Here is a 22176-nt window from a genome sequence, read left to right as displayed (position 1 = left end):
TGCAAATAAAGCACGAACAGACACAACGCGGAAGTTGGACATCGATAGGCTGCAAACACAACAAATAGCCACAGCATATTCCACTCAACTAGCCCAATTGCTTAACGCGAGCACTCCTTGTCCCGATAACATAACAACACAATGGCAAAATATTGCCCACTCCATGCAAACAGCCGCAAAATCCATACTTGGATTCCAGAGACCTCCACAAAGGAATTCATGGTATGACCAGGAGTGTCGTGCTGCTACCGAAGATAAAAATGCGGCATATAGAGCTACTTTACAATCAGTGGCAACGCGTAGCGCACGAGAGAGATATCGGGAGAAAAGGAGAGAAGAGAAACGTCTTTTCCGCAAGAAAAAGAGAGAAATGGAAAAGCGGGAGTGTGAAAAAATCGAGATGTACAGGAGCCAGAATGAAGTCCGAAAATTCTACCAAAGAGTGAAACATCAAACAGATGGCTTTGGTACAGGCACATCCTTCTGTAGAGACCAGCAAGGTAATCTGGTAACAGATACAGACAGCGTGCTCAGGATATGGAAGGAACATTTCTCCAATCTGCTGGTATCCAATAGTGGCGAAGACGATGATACCGCAGATCCAATCCCAGAAGATGGTATAGAATGTATACCACCCGGCCAAGATGAGGTAAAAACAGCAATCAACCGGCTGAAGAATAATAAAGCAGCAGGATCCGATGGCTTACCAGCCGAGCTGTTTAAAACCGGAGGCGACGCGCTGATAAGGTGTATGCATCAGCTAGTTAGCACCATCTGGAAGGAAGAACGCGTACCCGACGATTGGAACCTGAGAATCCTATGTCCCGTCCACAAGAAAGGAGATAAGACTGTATGCTCCAACTATAGGGGCATAAGTCTACTCCCTATTGCCTATAAGATAGTGTCAGGGATACTGTGCGAACGAATAAAGCCTATGGTCAACGAGATAATTGGACCATACCAATGTGGCTTTAGACCTGGCAAGTCCACCATTGACCAGATATTTACCCTGCGGCAAATCCTAGAGAAGACCCAAGAGATGCAGATCGACACATTTCACCTTTTTGTCGATTATAAAGCAGCATTCGACAGTCCCCTCCGATCAAAGGTATTCCATGCAATGTCTAAATTTGGTATCCCCGCAAAGCTCATCCGGCTTTGTAAGATGACTTTAACTGATACTACGTCCTCAGTTAAAATTGGAAAGAACCTCTCCGAAGAATTTTGTACCGAAAGAGGTTTCAGACAAGGATACAGCCTTTCGTGTGACCTATTCAACATTTTGCTGGAAAAGGTAATACGAGATGCAAATGTCAAAAGAAATGGCATAATTTACACCAATAGCCACATGTTACTTGCCTATGCTGATGACATAGACATCATGGGACGATCAGTAAAGGAAGTAACTGATACCTTTAGGAAGGTCGAAGCAGAATCTGCGAAAGTGGGTCTGGCGGTAAACGGCGAAAAGACCAAATTGATGGTGTCGACGCGCAAAGCGTCCATAGAGCTCGGACCAACCGTAGAAGTTGGTACCTATAATTTTGAGGTAGTTAAAGACTTCGTCTACCTCGGCACTGCCATAAACACAACAAACAACATCAGTTGTGAAATAAGAAGAAGAATTGTATTGGCCAACAGATGCTACTATGGATTAAGTAAGCAATTCAAAAACAAAGCCACATCTCGTCAAACAAAAATAACACTATACAAAACGCTGATACTACCCGTGCTAATGTATGGCTCCGAAGCATGGGTACTTGCGCAAGCAGATAAGGCAGTGCTTGGTGTGTTTGAGAGGAAAATTCTTCGAAAGATCTACGGGCCGATTTGCGTTGACGGTGAATATCGACGTCGTATGAACCACGAGCTATATAAGCTATACAAAGACATGCATATAGTTAAACGTATCGAGATGCAACGATTGCGTTGGCTAGGCCATATCATGAGAATGAGCGATGATGAACCCGCTAAAAAGGCGTATGAATACATGCCACATGGCGGTGCACGCAGAATCGGCAGGCCTAAGCTTCGATGGAGCACACAAGTGGATGAAGAAATGGAAAGGCGCGGTATTCCAAAAAGTCAAGCGAAAAACAGAGAGGAATGGAGATCTTTTCTTAGTTCGGTCTATGGAACAAGTGTTCTGTAATGGGCCAACTAAGTAAGTAAGTAAGTAATATCAAACACAGTTCACACCAACAGTTTATTATCGCATTTCGGATTTCACTACATTATTGACATTTTTATTAAATCTATAAAAATGTAAATGTAGTTTTTCGAGTTCATTATTTCTCCAAATATTTTATTCTTGGCCTTATCTACAAATTTGCTTCAGAGGTCAGAAGAAGATTCGCATTGGTTTCAGAGATATAGCCCCGAATTTCTTTAAAAACTCAATATTTAACCATGTTTAGATGGGGCCATAAAATCCGAGCTCGATCTGACACAACAAAACCCAACTAGGGTTTCTTGTCGTTTGGGTCTGTACTTTCAAAAAATCCTCAGTTCGAATTGTTTGCACAAGATCACCTTAAAAATGTTGCACAGTGTTATCGGACAAAAATGTTTACAAATAAATTAAATTTTTTCCAAAGTGATTTCTTCAAGACACTGCCCTGAGTACGTTTAGGCCAAAAATTATCACACTCTCCAAAAAAAATCAAAGGGCACCTGGCAACTTGCGGAGTTATCTAGACCAGAAAGTTTTCGTGCAGCCCTCGTATAAACCCACTTAGCCCTAATTGTAATTTTTTGAGTCATGGTTTATTAACCATATTCTGACACCGCAGCGTGATAGAAGACCAAAAATAAGAAGACTCGCGTCCCAGCGTTTTTCCCTATCACATCAAGAAAGGGGTCATTTTAACCGACTCATATCTTCTAAACCGCTAAGAATTTGGATTCACTCGTGGAAGCAATGATGTAGCTCTCGTCTTACAAAATAATAATTGAGAACACATAAAATCCATTCAACCTCATCTTCAAGGTGCAAATCGTCAAGGTCAAATTTCCGTTATAATTTTTTCTCCGATTTTGGTCTACAGCTATCAAACCGATCAAAATTGAAGCAGGCAACCAACTACAAAAATATACCTTAGATCTCAGTAAACATCTTTTTAGAACATACGAACTCTGAATTAATGGTTCTTAAAGGTCAAAATAGCAAAATGATATTTTATCCTGTTTTCTCTGGTTCTGGTTCACCGTTCAATATTCAAAAAAAAAAAAAAAAAATCAACTACAATAATGTAGCAAAGATATCTTGTGTTCTAGGAAGTTGTTTATTAGGATCTTAGGTAAATGCTTGTAGTTGATTGTATCCTTAATTTTTGGGAGGTTCGGTATCTGTGGACCAGAATCGGAAAAAAAGTATAAAAATCGAATATTTTTAAAAGTTTTTTGCTAATTTCGCCTTTAAGAACCGTTTATAGACAGCTCGCAGTTCCAGAAAGTGTTTTACTGATGTCTTTGCTAAATGATTGTTGTTGATTGTTTTCTTGAATTTTGAACGGTTTAGCATCTATGGTGCAGAAGCCGAAAAAAGAGGATAAAAATCGCAATTGACCATGCAAACTAGAGATATCAGTCTGCTTAGAGAGCACTATACCCCTCTGGTCGTTTCCGTGGACCGAATGCCGCAAATCATGATGCACACTAAAGTCCCTCAAAACCAGGCTGTTATGACCATCGAAAAGCGGGCTAATGTTGAGCCTATAAACTTGAGTACACACCTGGCTGCTACTTCCATACGTTCAATGGACTTGTCATTAGAGCAGCATTGTCCATAATATTTCCATCAATACTAAAGCATGTGTGTATGCATGGTTAAAAAAACAACAACCACATGATGTTCATCGTTTGTTTATGTACATGTACACTGTAGGTGAGAGAGAGAGAAGCAAATGCAAAAACAACTCAGTGGGCGCCCTCACTATACTGTCATGCAAAGAAGCGCGTCCCGGCATTAGAACCCGGCTCAAGCGAGATAGGTATGTATTAAACAAACTGGTGCTATAGGAAATCATTACCCCTCACCGCCACATATATTACGATCCTTCCTCAGTACGTTGTAACCATCACAATGCTGTAAGCTATAGTTGTTGTTGGGCGTACTTTGCTGCACCGCCGCCACCGCCAAAAAGTCAAATATTTCCTCGACCTTACCACGGAGTTCATTGCAATTAAATTGCAAAAAGTATTAATTTTCAGTTGTTGTTGAGCGTTCTTTGCTGCACCGCCGCCACCGCCATAAAGTTCACTATTTCACTATTTAAAATGGCAGAAAGTATCCACTTTCAGGGATTAGTAAGTGCTGCGTGTGCGGCTGCTGTTGAGGGGGACTACAGGAGAGTCTCGTATTCTGATGACGACGACGATATACTTGGGCTGTGTTCACTCAGCATGCAGCAAAATAGTCAGGGTTGTAGTCCTTTTAAGGCGAGTTCAAACCAATCCGTTATATGCACCCACCCCCGGCATCTATTGCATCTCACAGAAGTTTGAATGTGGCGAATGATGATGTGACAAACCGCGCACATCTCTTATAGTCCTGTTTTTTTCTCAGTCCCGGCACGAACCAAAAGAATCCGAAGCAGGCTTTCCGATACAAATAAAAACATGTGTACAATAAGGTTGTTTCGGTTCAATTTTATATCGAAAAACCCGCCGCAGTTGGATTGTCTCCCCATTTGTAAATACTGCCAGCGTGGTACCAGATAACATCACATTTACAACTGGGCCAAAAATACACTTCGGATCCGGATATGAAAATATTGAGCTTATATGAATCGGGATGCACTTATTTATATGAGGAAGTCTCTCTTGTCATTTCGGGATGTTGGTAAAATATATGTGTGTTCACCCTTAGGTCTCTCAAGTATTTCATACTATATGCTATTCATCTGCATATATTTTTGTGTGAGTAAATGCGTGAAAATGTTGCTGTTTACGTACTTATAGCCCCACACATTTGCCGTTGATGTTGTACATACACAGAGCACATAAACTATGTCACGACATTAACACTTAAAAGAGCCAACATTTACCACAAGCAAACAACCTACATACACATATATGTGTGTATGTATCTTAATCGTTATGTCACGTATAATAACTTGGGTAGCAAGCTTCTTGTAGTTGTTGGTTTTTTATTCATCTTCCTAAACGTGCATATTCATATTTAAAAGTAAGTTCCTCTTAAATCCACGTTTTCTGTGTTACTTTCTCATTCACTTTGTAGAGCGTTACTGGGCTGTCATCCCTTTTGGTCTGATTATTACATAGTTTGGGTACAACCTATTGTCTGTTAACCACTGGCGGAAGATTTCTTTAGTTTCAAAGGTTATTGTAGCAGTTTTGAAATTATTATTATTCTTATTACCAACCTAATTGAAGAATATAAAAGAGAAATTCAAGACATCAAAAGTAGTGTAACGTGACCGCTACATTGCAAAACCGCCCCTCTGATATTACATCCAGTTTCAATACAAAACTACCTTATCAGTGCATGCATAATCCCTACTTCATGCATAATTACTACTCTATTCGAACATTATTCAAACTTCAGTGTATTTCCTGGTTAACTCGCCTTACAAATAATTCTCATTCACTCTGTAAACCCAGATGGATAAGATGTTTAGTTTTCGTCGCTGAATTTGTCGAGTGCTGGAGTTAACCGACGTCCGCAGTCCAATTCGATTCTACCGAGGATTACATTAGCCATCGACCTTGCGATACGTTAGCTCCTGCCGATTCGTTCGCTCCTGTCGACTCGTTCGCTCCCGTCGATTCGTTCGCTCCTGTCGATTCGTTCGCTCCTGCCGATTCGTTCGCTCCTGCCGATTCGTTCGCTCCTGTCGATTCGTTCGCTCCTGCCGATTCGTTCGCTCCTGCCGATTCGTTCGCTCCTGTCGACTCGTTCGCTCCCGTCGATTCGTTCGCTCCTGTCGATTCGTTCGCTCCTGCCGATTCGTTCGCTCCTGCCGATTCGTTCGCTCCTGTCGATTCGTTCGCTCCTGTCGATTCGTTCGCTCCTGTCGACTCGTTCGCTCCTGCCGATTCGTTCGCTCCTGCCGATTCGTTCGCTCCTGTCGATTCGTTCGCTCCTGCCGATTCGTTCGCTCCTGTCGATTCGTTCGCTCCTGTCGACTCGTTCGCTCCGTTACCTAACCATTTCCGACTCTTCTCTTTGCAGAGTAGCAGAACCGACCGTCAACCAGTGTTCGAAAATAAACACTATAATATCGTACCGTACCGTTCTGTACCGTACCAAGGTGGATAGGTACACTACGATAGTGTACCGCTCCGGAGCACAAACACTAAAAAATATTTTAGTGATACTGTACCGGAACACAACGATAATCGTAGTGTTCCGCATGCCGGAGCACTAAAAATCGTAGTGCTCCGACTGCGGAGGACTAACAATCGTAGTGTTCCGACTGCGGAGCACTAAAAATTTTAGTGTTCCGACTGCCGGAGCACTAAAAATCGTAGTGCTCCGACTGCGGAGCACTAAAAATTTTAGTGCTCCGACTGCGGAGGACTAAAAATTTTAGTGTTCCGACTGCCGGATCACTAAAAATCATAGTGCACCACGTGTTGGAACACTAAAAAATAATAAAGGTATTATGTTTTCTAAGGAAAACTAAATATTTGGTTAAATTTGATCAAATAAAAATTTAGATAAACTGTTACATCCATATATGTTTACATTAGTTAAACACGTTACAAAATTTGGTCAAAAATATGAAAATAAAATAATATTTAGTTCTTGTGGAATGAAGCACAAAAATCGTCGTGTTCCGACTGCCGGACCACTAAAAATCGTTTTGTACCCCGTTTTGAAACTATAAGGTAATGCACCATACATGAATTTATTATGATTTCTGAGGAAATTAAAAATTTTATATATTTTATATATTTATATATATATTCATTAAATAAAAATTAAAAGAAAATGTGAAAAACATCTGATTTGGTTTTTGGACAATAGAACACTAAAAATCGCAGTGTTCGACTGCAGAACACTAAAAATCGTAGTGTTCCAACTGCCGGATCACTAAAAATCGTAGTGTTCCGACTGCCGGATCACTAAAAATCGTAGGGTTCCGACTGCCGGATCACTAAAAATTGTAGTGTTCCGACCGCCGGATCTCTAAAAATCGAAACAATGGATCAATAAAAATTGTAGTGTTCGGTTGTGGAGCACTAAAAATCGTAGTGTTCCTACTGCAGGATCACTAAAAATCGTAGTGTTCCGACTGCCGGATCACTAAAAATTATAGTGGTCCGACCGCCGGATCTCTAAAAATCGAAACAATGGGTCAATAAAAATCGTAGTGTTCGGTCGTGGAGCACTAAAAATCGTGGTGTTCCTACTGCCGGATCACTAAAAATCGTAGTGTTCCGACTGCCGGATCACTAAAAATTATAGTGTTCCGACCGCCGGATCTCTAAAAATCGAAACAATGGGTCAATTAAAATCGTAGTGTTCGGTTGTGGAGCACAAAAAATCGTAGTGTTCCTACTGCCGGATCACTAAAAATCGTAGTGTTCCGATTGCCGGATCTCTAAAAATCGAAACAATGGATCAATAAAAATCGTAGTGTTCGACTGCGGAGCACTAAAAATCGTAGTGTTCCGACTGCCAGATCTTTAAAAATCGAAACAATGGATCAATAAAAATCGTAGTGTTCGGCTGCAGAGCACTAAAAATCGTAGTGTTCCGACTGCCGGATCACTAAAAATGTTAGTGTTCCGACTGCCGGATCTCTAAAAATCGAAACAATGGATCAATAAAAATCGTAGTGTTCGGCTGCGGAGCACTAAAAATCGTAGTGTTCCGACTGCCGGATCACTAAAAATGTTAGTGTTCCGACTGCCGGATCTCTAAAAATCAAAACAAAGGATCAATAAAAATCGTAGTGTTCGGCTGCGGAGCACTAAAAATCGTAGTGTTCCGACTGCCGGATCACTAAAAATTTTAGTGTTCCGACTGCCGGATCTCTAAAAATCGAAACAATGGACCAATAAAAATCGTAGTGTTCGGCTGCGGAGCACTAAAAATCGTAGTGTTCCGACTGCCGGATCACTAAAAATGTTAGTGTTCCGACTGCCGGATAAGTAAAAATCATAGTGGTCCGAATGCCGGAGAACTAAAAATCGTGGTGTACCACGTGCAAAACACCAAGCTAATGTACCACACATGAGTTTATTATGATTTGTGTGTAACATTAACTATTAGGCCGGGGCGATTTGAAACCTTAATGAGCCCTTCGCGTTTCTGATTCCTCGGATTGAACTGAGCAAAAAAGTCCTCTGGACCATATATCTACCGTGAAAATCGAGCCTCCCGATTTTAACTTTAAGTTTTTTGTTTGTTTTGTTTTAGTTGAAGATTCAATCATATGATTGCTAAGTCTGGAGTTTCCCCCATTGGCTTAACTTCATCACTTTCCTCTTTGCAGAGAAAAATGTTTACAAAACGCACTGACAGCTTGCAAAATTTACTGATCGCTACCAATATCATGATTTCATCCCGGCGAAGGGAATTATCAATTGGCTTTTCAGTTTTTGAAATGATGATTTTTTTTAGTGAAAACCTGAAACTCTTTAAGCATCGAGTATTCTCATGTTAATGAGAATGATGCCCACTTTTCGGCTTTCCCATTAACATGAGAATACTCGATGCTTAAAGAGTTCAGGTTTTCACTAAAAAAAATCATCATTTCAAAAACTGAAAAGCCAATTGATAATTCCCTTCGCCGGGATGAAATCATGATATTGGTAGCGATCAGTAAATTTTGCAAGCTGTCAGTGCGTTTTGTAAACATTTTTCTCTGCAAAGAGGAAAGTGATGAAGTTAAGCCAATGGGGGAAACTCCAGACTTAGCAATCATATGATTGAATCTTCAACTAAAACAAAACAAACAAAAAACAGCGAAGGCACGCGCAAAACGGAATTTTGTAAATAAAATTCCATCGACATACTCACAGGTAACTGTGTTGATGTTATTTCAACTTAACAGAAATCGATGATTTCTTAGTTGAATCGTGCTGTCAGCTTGCAAATATTTTGTTCTGGTGTTTTTTTGGGAAAGCCGAAAAGTGGGCATCATTCTCATTAACATGAGAATACTCGATGCTTAAAGAGTTCAGGTTTTCACTAAAAAAAATCATCATTTCAAAAACTGAAAAGCCAATTGATAATTCCCTTCGCCGGGATGAAATCATGATATTGGTAGCGATCAGTAAATTTTGCAAGCTGTCAGTGCGTTTTGTAAACATTTTTCTCTGCAAAGAGGAAAGTGATGAAGTTAAGCCAATGGGGGAAACTCCAGACTTAGCAATCATATGATTGAATCTTCAACTAAAACAAAACAAACAAAAAACAGCGAAGGCACGCGCAAAACGGAATTTTGTAAATAAAATTCCATCGACATACTCACAGGTAACTGTGTTGATGTTATTTCAACTTAACAGAAATCGATGGTTTCTTAGTTGAATCGTGCTGTCAGCTTGCAAATATTTTGTTCTGGTGTTTTTTTGGGAAAGCCGAAAAGTGGGCATCATTCTCATTAACATGAGAATACTCGATGCTTAAAGAGTTCAGGTTTTCACTAAAAAAAATCATCATTTCAAAAACTGAAAAGCCAATTGATAATTCCCTTCGCCGGGATGAAATCATGATATTGGTAGCGATCAGTAAATTTTGCAAGCTGTCAGTGCGTTTTGTAAACATTTTTCTCTGCAAAGAGGAAAGTGATGAAGTTAAGCCAATGGGGGAAACTCCAGACTTAGCAATCTTAAGTTTTTTATTAAAGTTTTTTGGATATTTTGGCATATAACAGCCAAACTATTGAGATTTTCGATCCAACACAAAGACAAAAATTGTAGCCAATACAGTAGTTGAAAACTCTCTAATACATCGCAAAAGCATTGGAACGCTCTTTCAGGCAGTTTTGGCCTTAAGAATGTGCAAACTTTTCGGAAAATGTCGATAAATGACATTGTGCTACAAAATTTGACCAGAAAATTATTCAAGCGTTCTGATGCAAAATTCCATCGTGTTGGGATCCATGGAGAACGAAAATGCCTTTACTTCGTTTGGGTCACTTCGTTTTATTTTTTATAACAGTAAAAGTAGTGAAAATCTGAGTTTCTTATATTTTCAAATTTAAACGGGCATATCTTATTTTTTCCACAACGGATTTCTTTTGAACATTCTTCCTTTTAAAGGGGTGAAAAATATCTTTTGAATAAGCTATTATTATTAAATCGGTTAACAAATGGCTAAGTTATAGTGGTTTATGTCTGAAAACCCCCACAAAAAACCTATAAAGGAATTTCTCATAATTTTCAAAAATATAATATTTTTTGTTTTGTTCAATATTTATTTTGAAAATTATGAGAAATTCCTTTATAGGTTTTTTGTGGGGGTTTTCAGACATAAACCACTATAACTTAGCCATTTGTTAACCGATTTAAAACAATAATAGCTTATTCAAAAGATATTTTTCACCCCTTTAAAAGGAAGAATGTTCAAAAGAAATCCGTTGTGGAAAAAATAAGATATGCCCGTTTAAATTTGAAAATATAAGAAACTCAGATTTTCACTACTTTTACTGTTATAAAAAAATAAAACGAAGTGACCCAAACGAAGTAAAGGCATTTTCGTTCTCCATGGATCCCAACACGATGGAATTTTGCATCAGAACGCTTGAATAATTTTCTGGACAAATTTTGTAGCACAATGTCATTTATCGACATTTTCCGAAAAGTTTGCACATTCTTAAGGCCAAAACTGCCTGAAAGAGCGTTCCACTACGTTTTTTAGTGATCCGCAGCCGAACACTACCAATTTTATCGATCCATTGTTTCGATTTTTAGAGATCCGGCAGTCGGAACACTAAAATTTTTAGTGATCCGGCAGTCGAAACACTACGATTTTTAGTGCTCCGCAGCCGAACACTACGATTTTCATTGATCCATTGTTTCGATTTTTAGAGATCCGGCAGTCGGAACACTAACATTTTTAGTGATCCGGCAGTCGGAACACTAAGATTTTTAGTGCTCCGCAGCTGAACACTACGATTTTTATTGGTCCATTGTTTCGATTTTTAGAGATCCGGCAGTCGGAACACTAAAATTTTTAGTGATCCGGCAGTCGGAACACTACGATTTTTAGTGCTCCGCAGCCGAACACTACGATTTTTATTGATCCGGCAGTCGGAACACTAACATTTTTAGTGATCCAGCAGTCGGAACACTACGATGTTTAGTGCTCCGATTTTTATTGATCCATTGTTTTGATTTTTAGAGAACCGGCAGTCGGAACACTAAAATTTTTAGTGATCCGGCAGTCGGAACACTACGATTTTTAGTGCTCCGCAGCCGAACACTACGATTTTTATTGATCCTTTGTTTCGATTTTTAGAGATCCGGCAGTCGGAACACTAACATTTTTAGTGATCCGGCAGTCGGAACACTACGATTTTTAGTGCTCCGCAGCCGAACACTACGATTTTCATTGATCCATTGTTTCGATTTTTAGAGATCCGTCAGTCGGAACACTAACATTTTTAGTGATCCGGCAGTCGGAACACTACGATTTTTAGTGCTCTGCAGCCGAACACTACGATTTTCATTGATCCATTGTTTCGATTTTTAGAGATCCGGCAGTCGGAACACTACGATTTTTAGTGCTCCGCAGTCGAACACTACGATTTTTATTGATCCATTGTTTCGATTTTTAGAGATCCGGCAATCGGAACACTACGATTTTTAGTGATCTGGCAGTCGGAACACTACGATTTTTAGTGCTCCGCAGCCGAACACTACGATTTTTATTGATCCATTCTCCAAAAATCAAATCAGACGTTTTTCACGTGTTCTATTATAGCTTTTTTCTTAATTTGTATTTATTAAAAAAAATTATAAAATATTTAATTTTCCTCACCAATCATAATAAACTCCTTTGTGGTATTTTCTATGTATCCACAGTCAGAACACTACAATTTTTAGTGCGCCATTGTACAAGAACCGAATTAAAGTTTGTCATATTTTCTACTTAAGTTCCCAACGTTATTAATTAATATGTATACATACATGGATATAACAGGTGTATCTGTGTTTTTATGTCTTAATTTGTACTTATCTCAAAAATTATAAATATTTAATTTTCCTCCCAAATCATAATAAACTCGTGTGTGGTACATTATCATTACGTTATTTTTTAGTGTTCCGATATGTGGTACACTACGATTTTTTAGTGCTCCGACTGCGGAACACTACGATTTTTAGTGTTCCGACTGCGGAGCACTACGATTTTTAGTGTTCCGACTGCGGAGCACTACGATTTTTAGTGTTCCGACTGCGGAGCACTACGATTTTTAGTGTTCCGACTGCGGTACCCAACGTTTTTAGTGTACCAAAATGTGGTACACTACGTTTTTTCGTTGTGCTCCGGAACAGTATCACTAAAATATTTTTTAGTGTTCGTGTTCCGGAACACTAACGCTAAAAATATTTTAGTGATACTGTTCTCGGAGCGGTACACTAAGTTAGTGTACTGTTTATTTTCGAACTCTGCCGTCAACAGCCGAGTACGATCAATCACCCGAAAGCCGCCCAGCCGATTGTAGATCCAATACCGAGCCGAGTACTGCCGAGAAGAATATCGACGCCAACTACCAACAAGCCGACAGCATCCGAGCACCCCAGAACCGAGCAAACACAGCCGACGACTACCAACGAGCCCACCGTATCCGACGGCATCCGATTACCCAGAGCCGAGCAATACATCCGACGATTGTCGACGAGCAACCAACAACCGAATATCACCGAGCCGATCCACATATCCGACGGCTGTGGAGCCGACAACCAACCGACTATCACTAATCCCATCCCCACACCCGATCATCATCGGGCCGACAAGCATCCATCCGAGATTGTTCCTAGCATCAGCCAATCAATATACACAACATCCCCGACTAATCTCAAAACCATTGAATATTCATATATACGTAATTGTATCAATAAAGCATTGAATCACAGTTAACTGTTGTTCTTACTTAAGGTTCGTGGGTCCTTAAGTCGACCCTGGAAACGGCTGAGCTAACCTCAGCCTTCGGTAAACCCACTCGTTATAGTAGATCAAGAGTTTTGAATTTCTACGCCCCCAATCAGCTGCATAATAGCTCAGATTTCCTTCTATTGGAATAAGATGAATGATGATACTGTGGTCGAGGTAAAGCGGCTCAATAATTTGTGTGGTTTCTAAGAAAATTCGGTTAGAAAATATGTAACAATTTTAAAAAGACAATTATTATACTTGTAAGCCGCTATGTACAACAGATCACTCTGTCCATCTACCAATTTCCTTCATCATTAATAAGCAATATCCACCTCTCCCCTCCTACCCCATCCATTTCTTGAAGACAACATCAAAAAATCTGATAATACACCAAAAGTGAATACAATCAACATAACATTGTATTTTACACATCTTATTTTTAATTTAGCGTAAAGACAATCAAATAAAAGTTGCATGAAATTGCTTTCACCTTGTGTCAGCAGTACGAAGTTAGTTAGTTGGACAGACCAGCAATCTGGTTCATAATAACATTGTGTCGTACAATAACATACCAAAATTTTGGGGAAATGAGAGAAAAGCGAAAAAGATTTGAATGGGCCGAAACATATAGAATTTTGTGTAAATACAACAAAATGCTGTTGGCTTACGTAGATTTTGTTTTTTGTTTTTTCATGGTAGAGTGAAAATATTACTTTTTTGCCCTTTTCAGTTTCTGATTTGCTTTTAGTTTCGTTAGAGTATTTGAACTGACCATAATAAACGAATCAAATAGCATTCCGAGAATGGACACTGTTATTATATATTCGCACATACATACAGCTGCACAATGGCTACACGCACTTTATTCAAAATAATAAAACCCCAATAAAAATCAACACTGTAGGGCAAATGTTAAAGCAAATGGAAATTAAATGGTCAGGTACTACAAGCAGAAATTTCTCATTTCCAAAATTCAACTAAGTTGAGAAATCAGAAGCAATTCTTTGGATTTGCTGTTAGCATTACATCTTCGAGCCACCAGACATTGAAAGTTGCAAATCCAATTATATACTACTAGCAAAGTGCCCGCTACTTCGCATGCGGAAAGGATATAAAAAAAACAAATAAAGAATATTTTATATGGAAATTGCGAACACTGAAAAATTTGCTGTACTAATAGCTACTACTATTACTCGTACTACTTTAGTTCGACTCAAAATTAGCCGTATCTCACCTATACACATCAACAACAAGCCACATTTTTGAAGGTATTTTAATTAAGGGATTTAGGTCGCCAGAAAGTAAAACATTCTTGTAAACAAATAAACCCATGACCAACTTTTTTACCATTTAGTACTTTTTGTAGCCTTTCTTCTTCTTTATTTACCTATTCGTTTTACGAATTTATGGCAATCAGTGCAATTACATAAAATATATTACATTATATTAAGTGCTTATATGTATTTATAAGTTGTTTATTATTTCAGCATAAGATTGTCGATTTCTGCACCTGCTGAATAGAGTTGAAGCATCATTTATGCCGGTCCATTCCTAAATATTGTTAATCCAAGACTTCTCTTTTCTTCCCCTGGACTGACTGCCTTCTATTCTGCATCGGATAATGTTTTGGAGTAGTTTGTTTTGCTGTTTCGCATGATGTGTCCAAGATATGCTGTTTTTCGTTTCTTTATTGTACGTATAAGCTCTTTTTCTTGGTGTATTCTTCGCAGTACTTCATTGTTCGTTACAAACTTGGTCCATGGTAATTTTAGAATTCGTCTGTAAATCCACATCTCGAAAGCTTCAAGTTTTTTCATGTCAACTGCCTTCAGGGTCCACATTTCGACTCCATATAGCAAAACAGACCATACATATGTTGTCAGATATCTTAGTTTCGACTTTATAGTAATATCATGACTTAAAAAAATTTTCTTGTATTTTACAAAAGCTTCTCTCGCCATTTCGATTCTGCTTCTTATTTCATTTGAAATGTTCCACTTGTCATTTATTGTGACGCCGAGGTATTTAAAGCTATGTACTCTTTCCACGTCCATATCTTTAATTTTTAATTGTGTTTGATTACCCATACTTTCTTTGGAAATAACCATGTACTTAGTCTTTTTAATATTTATCTTTAGACCATAGCTTTCACTGTGCGTTGTTAGTCTAGTAAGTAGGTATTGCAGCCCTGCAATGCTATCGGCTTGTATGGTTGTGTCGTCGGCATATCTAATATTGTCAGATCTAGTATCCTCCTCCGTTCCTCCGTCAGATCTAGTATCTCCTTGTCATCCATTCATTCTTTTGTGGTGTTGTTGTGATTCCTAGGTTATTGTCCGCTATGGATTTTAGCGTATTTTTAACAGAATTCCACATCTGTTCACTATCTGCAGCTTAAATTTTTCTAAATTCTTGATCAATGATCTCCCTCATTCTTGTCCTAACCCTTGGTACCTCCAGTTTTCCAGTATTGAGTTTTCCACGTGTTTTTCTCTTTGAGTTTCTCTTCAATTTTGCTCTTATATTTGTCATTAACAGGATATGGTCCGATGGAACATCTGCCCCTGGATCAATGGTGAGCAAAACAGAATTTAAGAGAATATAAGAGAATTTAACATTTGTCGTTTTTCATGGCTTTTCTAAATTGTTTTTTAATTGTGAAAACACAATTTTAATCTAAAATCGCGGATGAAATTATTTATTATATAATAATTACAAAAAATACTTAAACGTCTGAGTTTTGTTGAATTAATAAAAGTAAGAGTATTTTACAGCAGCCACCAGTGGATGCCCGTGCACACCAGTGCCCTGGATATGTGGATGTCTTCATTACACATGAAGAAAAGCGTTTATTGATCAAAATATAATCTATCTGGTTCCGTATTATATTTGTTGGTTTGTCCTGAGGGGATTTCCAGGTATACAGTCTTCTTTTTGGCAAGCAGAACATTGTATTTGTAATTTTCAACCCATATTCTTGACAGAATTGAATAAGTCTGTCACCTCTATCATTTCTCTCGTCTAGTTCAAATTTGCCTGTTATGCCTGGTACAATATCTTGTCCAACTTTGGCATTAAAGTCTCCTTGGATGATATATCATATTTATTAGGTATTTTACATGTTCGTAAAAATCTTCCACTTCTTCTTTGCTCTTGTCTGCAGTGGGCGCATATACTTGTATAATATTTAGTTTTAACGGTTTTGTTTCTAACTTTATAAGCATTGCTCTGTCGGATTTTGGTACAAATCCTATTACGCATTGTGCTATGTGGTTTTTTAAAATGACACCTACTTCGTTTCTATGAGTTCTATTCAGGTTTCCTGAGTAAAATATTTTGACGTTTTGAGATGCAAATTCTCCATTATCAGGCCACCATGTTTCGCAAACTCCAAGTATATCAATATTCAGTTTATTAATCCCATTAATGGTGTTAGCTAATTTTCCAGATTCATATAGGCTTCGTACGTTCCAGGTACCAATATTCACGTCATTTTTTGTTTTACCTCCGGGGATTCTTAGCACCCTCGTTTGGCCGGAGACTGAGGGCCGTTCATTATTTATATTCATAATGCGTGATTTTCATGGGATAGTACTCCAGGGGTTTTCCGTTGCCTTCTGAAGGGTTTACAGTTTTCCATCTAGTTTTCAGCCGCTCCCCATGGAGTTCAGACGCTGTTTGCTGCCGCTTTACTTAAAGACAGACGCAGCAACCTGTTGGTCCGCTGAACGTATTTGATTTCCGTCCTACCACCCATATCTGGGAAGCATTCCCCTATCCGCCACCTGGGGACGCGACCTATAGGGGTTACAGGTTCCCCCAAGGGTTTTGTAGCCTTAAATAAGGTATTTCTAAAACAATTTCAGCTATCAGAATTTGTATACTTTTCAAAAAAATTCTTATATTATCGTTCTTGCCATAACAAAATGGTACCACATTTAGTACTTTTCGTACTATACCCATGTGTATATTCTTGTAAAAAAATAAACCCAAGACCAATTTTAGTACCATTTAGTACTTTTTGTAGCCTTATAGTAGGTAGGCATTTCCAAAACCATGTCAGCTATCAGCGACCCTCATACCCTGCAATAACAAAAGGGTAGAACCTAAAAAAATTACCTTTTATATCAATCATTACCAACCGCGAATCTCATCTCTACCAGTTCTTCCAAACCCAGTAATAGTAATTTGCATATAAATACATAAGTACAAATATCCGAAACTTCCTCTTAAAATTTCAAATTGTACCAAATTTAGTACTTTCCGTATCCATAAGTACGAATTTCCACAATTACTTCAATCCCACACTCCAACGATAATGTTTATTCCAAGTACGAATTGCCAAAACTTCATGGAACCCACACTCCCACTGTTGTCTTAATTCCAGATTTCCAAATTTTGTACTTTTCGTTCCCATAACCACGAATTTCCAAAACTTCCTCAATCCTACACTTCAACAGTAATCTCAATTGCAAATTCAGGATTCCAGCTCTATTCGTTCACCCAAATCCATATTGTATTTACAATATGTAGTACCATTTCGAAATTTTGGTAGCCATAAGTACGAATTTTCAAAACTATCTCAGTGCTAAACTCCAACAGTAATTTTAATTCAAAATTCCAGGATTGCGGCTCTATTCGTTCACACAAATTCAAATTGTACCAAATTTAGTAGCATTCAGTACTTTTCGCATCATAAGTACGAATTTCGAAAAACTTCGTCAACAGTAATCATAATTTCAAATTTCAGGATTCTAGCGGTATCCGTTCACTCAAATCCAAATACTGTATTTTTCGTACCCATAACCACGAATTTCCAAAACTTCCTCAATCCTACACTCCAACAGTAATCACAATTTCAAATTTCAGGATTCCATCCCTATTCCTTCACCCAAATCAAAATTTTACCAAATTTAATACAACAGTAATTTCAATTCTAAATTTCAGGATTCCAGCTCTATTTGTTCGCCCAAATCCAAATTGTAGCAATTTTAGTACACTTTAGTTATTTTCGTACACATACATATGTACGAACTTCAAGCCCTATCTCAATAGCTCAATCCTACACTTCAACAGTATTCTTAATTCCAAACTTCAGGTTTCCAGCTGTATCCGTTCGCCTAAATTCAAGTTGTACTAAATTTAGTACTTTTAGTACACATAAGTACAAATTTCCAAAACTACTTCCTTATATCAACACCGCTTCCCAACCTTGATTCCTATATCAAATTTCAAGATTCTATCTATAACCGTTCAAAATATACAACTGGTACCAAATTTAGTAACTTGTAGTAGTTTTCGTATGCTTGTATTTCGAATTTCCAACAAAGCCTTTGGTACATCTTTCTAACTCTCCGTCAGTGACACTCATTCCAAACATCAGAATTCGAGATTTTCCCGTTTGCCTAATACAAAGGGAAGTATATTTAGTACCTTTTAGTACTTCTCGTACCCTTCCAGTTTGAATTTACAAAAACCCAGCCTTATCTCACCGCTACAAACCAACAAGAACCCACTTATAAATTCCAAAGTTCTGGATTCAGCCGTTTTCTTATATATATTAAGATAATTTTGTATAAAAATCGCTGTATTAAAACATACGAGTCTTCGGCTAACTTTTAATCGTGGTCTTCAACTTGTCTAAAAAGACTCGTCTATGTATAAAAATTCCCTTAATCTCGCCTATAACGACTCTCGTCATCTCCTCTTTACCAGAAACAACGTCGGCTCGCTTTTAAACTTTGTCAACCACATCAAATGCAACCGCTCTGTTTGTGTGGATCACATACACGAGATTTATTCTTCCTTCCTGGATAAATATCGTGTGCGCTAATGTGGTGGTGGCGAGTTTAACATTGAAACTAACCACAAATAATTTACCGGAACCACCCCACACCCGTGCTATCACCAGCGGCTGCCACTTTAGCGTACACATGTTTGTATGTATTTGTATCGTTTTTCTGTGTTGGGAACAAAATATCTCGGAATGCATGCTTGGCATTCTTTTGGTCAGTGACGGGACGGAGGAAAACCCAGGATCAATACGGATGTGTTCAGTTTGTCACATCCACATCAACCACTCAAACTTCGGTAAGATGCAATAGATGCCGGGAGTGGTTGTGTGAACCCATTCCCCAGTGAGTTTTCATTGCTATCAGAATACACGACTCGTCTGCAGACCCCCAACAGCAGCCGCACACACAGCACTTAATACCAGACGTGGTTGTTTCAAACTCTTAAAAACCATCCTTTTTGCAATATAATTGTAATGGACTCCGAAATAAGATCGATGAAATTGCGGATTTCATTAGTCGGAAGAATATCACTGCCGCGGCGGTGCAGGAAACCAAGCTGAAAAGCAACCGCAGCTTATAGCGTTGTGATGGTTACAACGTACTGAGGAAGGATCGCAACATCAGTAGAGGTGAGAGATTAGCTTTCCCATATCACCAGTCTGTTCAATGCAGACCTATCTCGCTTGAGCCTGGCTCTAATGACCCGTACATGGAATATATGGAGAGAGCAGTCAGGTGTGCAACTGCCGAGGTAGAGTGGCTTAACCTATACTTCCCGCCTGTAAACCAGGTAATGCACCCAACATTAGCCCGCTTTTGAAAGGTCGTAACCGTCTGGTCTTGGGGGATTTTAATGCTCATCTTGAGTTGCGGCATTCGGTTATCGGAAACGACCGAGCAGATTGATAGCTCTACGTTTTGCACGGCCAATAAGGACGCCCCTAACAGAATTAGTGGAGAATGGTCGCCACTTATAACCATCGTGACAAATGTCATCACCTGACAAACCATCCTTTCTCTTATGTCAGATCATTTCCCCATATTAGTCTCAATCAGCAGACCGCCCGATTTCTGAACTCCGCACTTTCACAATCATGGTCAAGCTTGTTGGCTTAGTTTCAGAGAGTACACTAATCACCGCTTCAGAGATCTCTCCAATCATTCCAATGTTTGGATAACAGAGCGGAGCGGAAAAAAGGAATGTAAGACCTCAGTCACGTTTGGCGACGTTGCTATGACTGATCCGAAGAGATGAGCAAGTTATTTTAATAGACAGGGCGAAGAGAAGAGGCATATGTGCACACCACTGCGTCACGGTGTCATACAAAGACGTGCACAAGTTATTTTAATCGACAGCCTGTCATGTACCTCTGAAGTGACAGGCGAAGTGAAGAGTACTACGTCGCATTAGATCTATTCCTGTGGAGGATGAACCACCCAAAATTACAATGGATAATGTTGCGAATGTCATCAGCCCCCATATTCAGTAACTTTTTAACAACTTTACTCACTGTTTATCTTACAACAATTTCTTTTGTTTGTTTTGTAGTTGTTACAAAAACAAAAGAAATTTTAAAAACTTTTTAATCGATAAAAGTTACAGAATTCCTATACAGGAACTCTAAATCATCCAAAGTGTTAGGCCCTGATGGAATCTACATGATAATGCTGAAATAACTAGATGAGCCGGGAGCGGAGTATCCCGAAGGCTGGAAAATGGACAGGGTGATCTACAGAAGCCAGACATAAATGCAAGCAATGGTGAACAGTACAAACCGATTTTGGTTTTGTCGCCCGTAGCAAAGACCCGTAAGCATCACTGCCCGACAACAGCGCTGCACGCGGTGGAACAGTACAAGCGATAATATAGTGATAGTGGCGCTAGACGTTGTTGGAGGACATCGAACAGACTACCCTACGATCAAGTTTGAAACGTTATATTATCAATTATATGTGTGGACGCCAAGGTGGGTGTATTCCACCTCCCCCAGACCGCACTGACATCGTAACGTATGCGGATGATTGTACGACCTCGGCGTTACGTACCTTCCCTGCTGTCATTTGTAAAAGCCTGAACTCCTATTTGACTTTTTCCACTCGAGGAATATGCAAATATCCACCACTAAATCTACGGCCACTCTGTTCCCCACAGTGGAGATTTGAGCACTGAGTTGAACGTAACGGTCGATGGTTGCAGAATTCCGGCCAATAAGTACCCCAAGATTCTAAAGATCACATTGTACAGCATGTTCAACAGCTTAAGTCCTTAACCGCCAACAGATAAAGAAACCTTGTTGACCAAGCTATAGGTCAGTCTGTGGTAAACTAAGTGGCGCCAGTAAGTTCCACGAATATAAGTGCAACGCTATGGAAAAAATATTCAAATCTGTCAGAATGCCGCTCTGAGAATTGCAACAGTGTGTCTCCTTATGTCTTCAGTAGACCATCTACATGAGGAGCAACGATTCTTCCAGTACAGAAACACAATGACATTTTCTCGTAGCAGTGCTTGCCCGGTTGTTACCGTGAAAGACATCCCACTCACCATATGGTGAATAGAACCCCCTACCCAGGCATGTCAGGAGGAATCTTCACGATATAGAAAGAGAGTGATAACGTTGCAATAGGGAACCCGTATACCAACAAGCCTACATGCAGGTTTAAATAGCATTCACACAGATGCCATAAACGGCAATGGTGGAAATGCGGTCCTCGGAGAAAATCGTCCATCTCTCGCAGCTGAGGAGGGTCAGCCATGCGGCTATGAACACATACTTCAGCACCTCAATAAAGACTTCATTCTGCTCGACTACATACAAATTTCCTTCAAATCGACAATAAGTACACCCTTTATTTGTATATAAGGACACCCTTCAAATCGCTTTCAGCTCGTCTATAAAAGCCCCTTCAACTCATATACGAGTATACAGAATCCATTCAGTTCGTCTATAAAAATTGAGTTCCACTCGTCTGTAGAGACTCCCTTCATCTTGTTTGTAAAAACTCTCATCAGATCGTATATCAAGACTTCCTTTAGTCACCTATAAAGACTCTCATTAGCTGGTGTATACAAACTTGTAGATAAAGACTCAAAAAGATTCCCTGTATGCAAAACTAACTTCAGCACCTCTATAGATACTATAAAGCTAGTTTACAATGACTCTCTTTAGCTCTTCTATGGAGTCTTCCTTCAACTTTCCTGAAAAGAATCGCTTTAGCTCGTCTTTAAAGACGGCCTTCATCTTGTCAACAGAGCTTCCCTTAAGTTAATCTAAAAGACTCCCTTCAGCGCGCTTATACATACTT

This window comes from Musca autumnalis, unplaced genomic scaffold (assembly GCF_047663935.1).
Source record: "Musca autumnalis isolate F117 unplaced genomic scaffold, ASM4766393v1 scaffold_2, whole genome shotgun sequence".
NCBI classification, from domain to species: domain Eukaryota; kingdom Metazoa; phylum Arthropoda; class Insecta; order Diptera; family Muscidae; genus Musca; species Musca autumnalis.
The sequence above is the reverse complement of the archived record's forward strand: the minus strand, read 5'-3'. Positions refer to the sequence as shown.